We start from the raw sequence: 7,182 nt of genomic DNA on the forward strand, positions 1-7,182 counted from the left end.
AGCGGGGCGGCCCCGGGCGCTGAGCACTGCTGCCGCTCCGGCGCATCCCGCTGCCGGTAAGTGCCGCGTACGGGAGGGACGGGGACCAAGAGAACCGGGGCAGGATGAGTCCCGAGAGGGTCAGGGGGAACCGGGCAGGATGGGGTGGACCGGGCAGGATGGGACCCGACAGGGTGAGACGGAACCGGGCAGGATCGGACCCGAGAGGGTCAGGGGGAACCGGGCAGAATGGGACCTGAGCGGGTCAGAATGAATTGGGAAGGATCAGACCCAAAAGGGTCAGATTGGACTGGGGAGGATGGGACTGGACTGGGGAGGATGGGACCCGACAAGGTCCGACCAAACCGGGCAGGATTGGACCCGCGAGGGTCAGACTGAACTGAGAAGGATCAGACCCAAAAGGGTCAGACTGAACTGGGGAGGATGGGACTGAACTGGGGAGGATGGGACTGGACTGGGGAGGATGGGACCAGACTGGGAAGGATGGGACCTGAGTGGGTCAGGCTGAACTGGGAAGGATCAGACCCAAAAGGATCAAACTGGACTGGGGAGGATGGGACTGGACTGGGGAGGATGGGACCAGACAGGATCTGACCAAACCGGGCAGGATCGAGCCCGAATGGGTCAGATCAAATCATGCAGAATCAGACCTGAGTGGGTCAGACCTCACTGGGCAGGATGGGACCAGACTGGGCAGGATCAGACCCGGGAGAGCCAGAGTGAGCTGGGCAAGAGGGGACCGAACCAGGCAGGATTGGACCCGCGAGGGTCAGACTGAACTGAGAAGGATCAGACCCAAAAGGGTCAGACTGGACTGGGGAGGATGGGACCCAAATGGGTCAGATCGAACCACGCAGAATTGGACCTGAGTGAACCAGGCAAGAGGGAACTGGACTGGGCAGGATGGGACATGAGTGGGTCAGAATGAACGGGGAAGGACCAGACCCAAAAGAGTCAGACTGGACTGGGGAGGATGGGACCAGAACGGACAGGATTGGGCCCAAGCATGTTAGACAAAACTGGGTCAGGATAAGACCCGAGGATCAGACCAAACTGGGAAGGATGGGACCCAAAAGGGTCAGAGTGAACCGGGCAGGATGGAACCCGAATGGGTCAGATCGAACCACGCAGAATTGGACCTGGGTGAGACTGGACTGGGAAGGATGGGACCAGACCAGGCAGAATCGGGCCTGAGCAAGTCAGACAAAACCAATTTAGGATCGGACCAAACTGGGAAGGATGGGACCCGACAGGGTCAGACTGAACCGGGCAGGATCAGACCCGAGGGAGTAAGACCAAACCAGACAGGATGGGGCCCGACAGGATCAGACCACACTGGGCAGAATGGGGCCAGACTGGACGGGATCGGAGCCAAGCGAGTGAGACTGAACCAGGCAGGATTGGACCCAAGCAGGTCAGATTGAACTGGGCAGGACGAGGCAGAACTGGAGAGGATAGGATCAGCTCCAGAGAGCATCAGGTCAGATCTGGAGAGCATCGAGTCAGATGTGGAGAGCATCGGTGCTCCAGTTGGGCTTTGGGGTGGTCCCAAAAGCCACCCCAAATGGTGGCTGCTGGACTTTGCTTTTCGGGAGGTTTAGCAGCATTTACGGCGGAGCAGGGCTTAAAGTCACGCCGTCATCCCCATGGTGGGGCCGGTGCCAAGCTCAGAGGGGTGGGTTCACCCCGACCCCTCTGCTCCCATGGCCTGGGGTGCCCCCGGGATGCGCCCGCATCCATAGGGATCAGCCGGAGGTGGTGTCACATGTGGAGTGTCCTCAGATTTGCTCGAGGGACCTGGTCTTCCCCAGCGCCTCCGCTGCGGGTGCCGGGAGCCTGGCCTCTGCCTTTCTATATCTATATGTATTCGTACATATATATGGAGGTATAAATATATTTGTATATATGCGTGTGTGTGCATAGATGTGTATAGAAGAGTAAATATATTTGTATATATACGGATAGAGTTATGTATATACATGTGTGTGTCGTGTGTGTAGAGCCATATATTTGTGTATATAGTTAGAGAAGTTTGTATATATGTGTCTGTGAATGAAGACATATATATTTCTATATATATGCATAGAGAAAAATATGTGTGTGTACATGTGTGTGTACATGTGTGTGTAGAGCCATATATGTGTTTGTGCATATATGTATAGAGGTATATTTATGTATAGAAGTATAGAGAGAGTTATATAGGTATAGAGGCATATATATGTGTAGAGGTATATTTATATGGAGGGGTGTATATGCTTGCATATATATGTTTATGCGTATGTCTGTAGATGTGGGTAAACATGTGGCCGTATATGTGCCTATATGTTTGTATGTATATATGTACGGGTTTATATACGCCCAGCCAGAGCCTCAGCTCTGCCAGCTGAGACCGGGCCAACTCATTGCACCTTCCCTGTCCCCAGCATCTCCCGTTTCCAGCGGGAAAACACTGCCTGGGTTGCTCAGAGCATCCCTGAGATTTATTTTAGGGATGGGGCACCAAAGCATGGGGAGGTGAAGGGAGTCACCCAAGGACAGAGTACACCGGTGGCAGAGCCACCCGGCATCACCATAGGGCCCGTCACCTGCGCCCTGTCCCCATGGCTCCACGTTAAGCACCCAAAAATGCCTCTCTGGCCCAATTGGGCCACATCATTACACCTTCAGGCTTCGATAAGTTGAGTTTTCCCTTAAAACACCCAAGCCTTGATCCCCAACCCCCCTGGGGCAGGTTGGACACATCCATGGGTACTTGAAGGTGTTTTGGGACCAGCCAGTAGGTGTTTGGGGACCAGCCAGTAGGTGTTTGGGGACCAGCCAGTAGGTGTTTGGGGACAGGGATCTTGTGGCTTTGGCCAAGCGACACGCGAGGCGGGAGCATCCCCCTTTCATCCCCTTTGAAATCTGCTGAGCTGGAGCTTTCGCTTCCATCTCCACCATCCCAGCCCTACCATGAAGCCACCAAGATGTCCCCACCATAGTCTCCTCTCAGGGCAGGATGAACCAAGGAGGAAGGTTGGCAAGGGAGGAAGCCATCCCCCATACCCTATTCGAGGGCAGCAACCCTCAAAATATTTTCCCGCTGTAGCAAGATTGAAGAAACCCCCTTCATATTAATACCAGGGTGTTAATTCAAGCTAATTTCATGGGAGAAGAGCTCGAGTGAGATGGTTTGAAAGCAAAAGGGGGCAAAGCCGTGCCGGCGCGTGCCGGGGGGAAGCTTGCGGCTACCAGTGAGCGGAGCCAACGATTATTTTTAATCTCTTCCCCATCTGGCCACAGAGCAGTCCCACTTCTCGTTCTTAACCCGGTTCCTCCTTCTCAGGCACCTTAAAGCCACGGGATAAGGTTGACCCCATCCTACAGAACACCCCGACACCACGAGCACCTCTTTCCCGCCCCCCGGCAAGTCTCGTTTTGCTTGGTGCCCATCACCGTGGTGTTAGGGCACCCCCTTTCCCCCCCCCTCCCCTACAGGTCTCCTTGCAGGACAGGTTTCTCCTGGTGCCCATCACCATAGGTTTCTCCTGGTGCCCATCACCGTGGCGTCAGGGCACTGGGACCAGGGTCGCCATAATCCCATGGGTGTCTGCTTTTTAGGGGAAGCTGAGCGCGGAGGGCGCCCACCCCATCACCCCAAGAGCTGGGTAGGGATTCTTCTGATGGGTTTTTTGGGGTGAAAAAAAGGGTTTTTTGAGGGTAATCCGCCAGACCAGGTCATGACCCGGGGACGTGCCATGGGCGCAGCAGCGGGACGAGGCCAAGTGTCTTGATGTGGGTTTGTTAATTGGAAACAGCGGCGATTTCTGGGCGCTGGCAGGCTGCGATTGCCAGGTTACAGGTGGTTGCAGGCGGTGGGTAGAGTTGGGGTGGGGGATTCTCCGGTGCCTAATAGGAAGGTTGTGCTCAGTGAATCCGGCGGCTGGGTTTTTCCTGGGATCCGGAGGGATTTTTTCTCCTCTCCTCCAGCTTTCCTCTCCCTCCCAGCCCGGCAGCACTGGGTTTTTTTACTCATTTGTCACTTTTTTTTTTTTTTCTGGGGGGGAGTCCCTTGTTTTTTGGCTGCTCATTGTATTTGTGGCTCAGGGCTGGCTGTGGATGCCCTCCGCCACCGATGGCCTGTGTAGCCTTGGGCATGTCCCTTAGCCCGCACCCCCCCCATCCCACCCTCAGGGGTGTTTTGGGGGTGAAAAACTGTTAAAATGGGGTGTGAGCCATACTGTGTTGCTTCAAATCCCAGTGGCCGTGCCTCAGTTTCCCTTGTGTGGTTGTGGTGAGAGCAGACAGGGCAACAGAGCAATGTCCTCCTGTTGGTGCCACCATCCCAGGTGCCCTCCCTGTCCCCACCATCTGCTCCAGATGGCCATAATTGGAAGGAGCCAAAAATGAAGGAAAAGACTCAAAAGCAGAGGAAAGACCCAAAAAGGGGGGAAATGACCCAAAAATTCATGAATCTGCTGACAAGGATGGTTGGTGGTCACAGCCAACCACATACCGGCATCCTTGAGCTGGGGCTGGGGCACGTCCCCTGCCCTGATGGCATTTGCCAGCTCAGGATGTCCCTTGGTGTCTGGGTACAGCTCTTTTGGGGGTGCAACGTGGGTGCATGGAGAGTGCGTACATGTGTAGGGTGTGTACGTGTGGGGTGTGCGCATGTGTGTCCATAGGGGATCTGCATATCTGTGTATAGGGTGGCCATGGGTGTGTGTAGGGGAGGGGGATGCACGCCCGCGGCGTGGAGCCGTGACGCCGAGGTGTTGGCACGGACTGAGCAGCGCTGTGTCATCCCCGCACAGACGTGCCGTGGCATGCAGTGCCGTGCCATGTCGTGCAGTGCCTGCGATGCAGTGCCGTGCCATGCAGTACGGTGCCCACCCTGCCATGCCGTGCCATGCCGTGCCGTGCCATGCCATGCAGTACAGTCCGCACTGTGCAGTGCCATGCAGTGCCGTGCCGTGCATTATGGTGCCAACCCTGCTATGCCATGCCATGCAGTGCCATGCCATTCAGTGCCATGCCATGCAGTACGGTGCCCGCTATGCAGTGCCATGCCATGCAGTGCCGTGCCGTGCATTATGGTGCCAACCCTGCTATGCCATGCCATGCAGTGCCATGCCATTCAGTGCCATGCCATGCAGTACGGTGCCCGCTATGCAGTGCCATGCCATGCAGTGCCGTGCCGTGCATTATGGTGCCAACCCTGCTATGCCATGCCATGCAGTGCCATGCCATTCAGTGCCATGCCATGCAGTACGGTGCCCGCTATGCAGTGCCATGCCATGCAGTGCCGTGCCGTGCATTATGGTGCCAACCCTGCTATGCCATGCCATGCAGTGCCATGCCATTCAGTGCCATGCCATGCAGTACGGTGCCCGCTATGCAGTGCCATGCCATGCAGTGCCGTGCCGTGCATTATGGTGCCAACCCTGCTATGCCATGCCATGCAGTGCCATGCCATTCAGTGCCATGCCATGCAGTACGGTGCCCGCTATGCAGTGCCATGCCATGCAGTGCCGTGCCGTGCATTATGGTGCCAACCCTGCTATGCCATGCCATGCAGTGCCATGCCATTCAGTGCCATGCCATGCAGTACGGTGCCCGCTATGCAGTGCCATGCCATGCAGTGCCGTGCCGTGCATTATGGTGCCAACCCTGCTATGCCATGCCATGCAGTGCCATGCCATTCAGTGCCATGCCATGCAGTACGGTGCCCGCTATGCAGTGCCATGCCATGCAGTGCCGTGCCGTGCATTATGGTGCCAACCCTGCTATGCCATGCCATGCAGTGCCATGCCATTCAGTGCCATGCCATGCAGTACGGTGCCCGCTATGCAGTGCCATGCCATGCAGTGCCGTGCCGTGCATTATGGTGCCAACCCTGCTATGCCATGCCATGCAGTGCCATGCCATTCAGTGCCATGCCATGCAGTACGGTGCCCGCTATGCAGTGCCATGCCATGCAGTGCCGTGCCGTGCATTATGGTGCCAACCCTGCTATGCCATGCCATGCAGTGCCATGCCATTCAGTGCCATGCCATGCAGTACGGTGCCCGCTATGCAGTGCCATGCCATGCAGTGCCGTGCCGTGCATTATGGTGCCAACCCTGCTATGCCATGCCATGCAGTGCCATGCCATTCAGTGCCATGCCATGCAGTACGGTGCCCGCTATGCAGTGCCATGCCATGCAGTGCCGTGCCGTGCATTATGGTGCCAACCCTGCTATGCCATGCCATGCAGTGCCATGCCATTCAGTGCCATGCCATGCAGTACGGTGCCCGCTATGCAGTGCCATGCCATGCAGTGCCGTGCCGTGCATTATGGTGCCAACCCTGCTATGCCATGCCATGCAGTGCCATGCCATGCAGTCCGGTGCCCGCTATGCAGTGCCATGCCATGCAGTCCGGTGCCCGCTATGCAGTGCCATGCCATGCAGTCCGGTGCCCGCTATGCAGTGCCATGCCATGCAGTCCGGTGCCCGCTATGCAGTGCCATGCCATGCAGTGCTGTGCCATGCAGTATGGTGCCAACCCTGCCATGCCGTGCCATGCAGTGCCATGCCGTGCATTATGGTTCCCACCCTGCCATGCCGTGCCACGCAGTGCCCGCGGTGCCATGCTACATGGTACGATGCCCACCCTGACACCCAGGTTTCTGTTCCCCGTTGCCCCGGCGTGCTGCCGTTGGGTGGAAAGGGGAAGCGTTGCTCAATGGGGTGAGCGCAGCACCCCGAGGACACAGATGTGTCTGGGCACCGGGCAGAGCAGTGGGTCCCAGCACCCTGTGGCACCCCCGGCCACCCCCTGGCACCCCGTGGCATCCCAGCAGGTAGGAGACAGTCCCAGGTCCCCCAGGACCCCCCAACCCATCTTACTGGCCACCACGTCCTCAATGTCATGGTGGTGTTCCACAGAGCACCCATGGGATGGCCGAGGTTCCTGTGGGTGCCCAAGGTGGGGGCTGGGATGGGTGCTGCTCCGGTCTGGGGTCCTGGGGGAGGTTTTGGGGGGTCCCAGGGGACATGGCAGTTCACAGCCCTGGAGCATTCATTGGCTTGGAGGAGGGAGAGGTGGGGGCTGGAACGGTCTGGAACTGGGTGACAGTGGGTGCAATGGGGCACTGTGGGGTGAGCAAGGGGGCTCAGTGGGGTGCAGGGGGGCTCAGTGGGGTGTAGGGGGCTCAGT

The sequence above is a fragment of the Charadrius vociferus genome, unplaced genomic scaffold (assembly GCF_000708025.1).
Source record: "Charadrius vociferus isolate BGI_N301 unplaced genomic scaffold, ASM70802v2 scaffold407, whole genome shotgun sequence".
NCBI lineage: Eukaryota > Metazoa > Chordata > Aves > Charadriiformes > Charadriidae > Charadrius > Charadrius vociferus.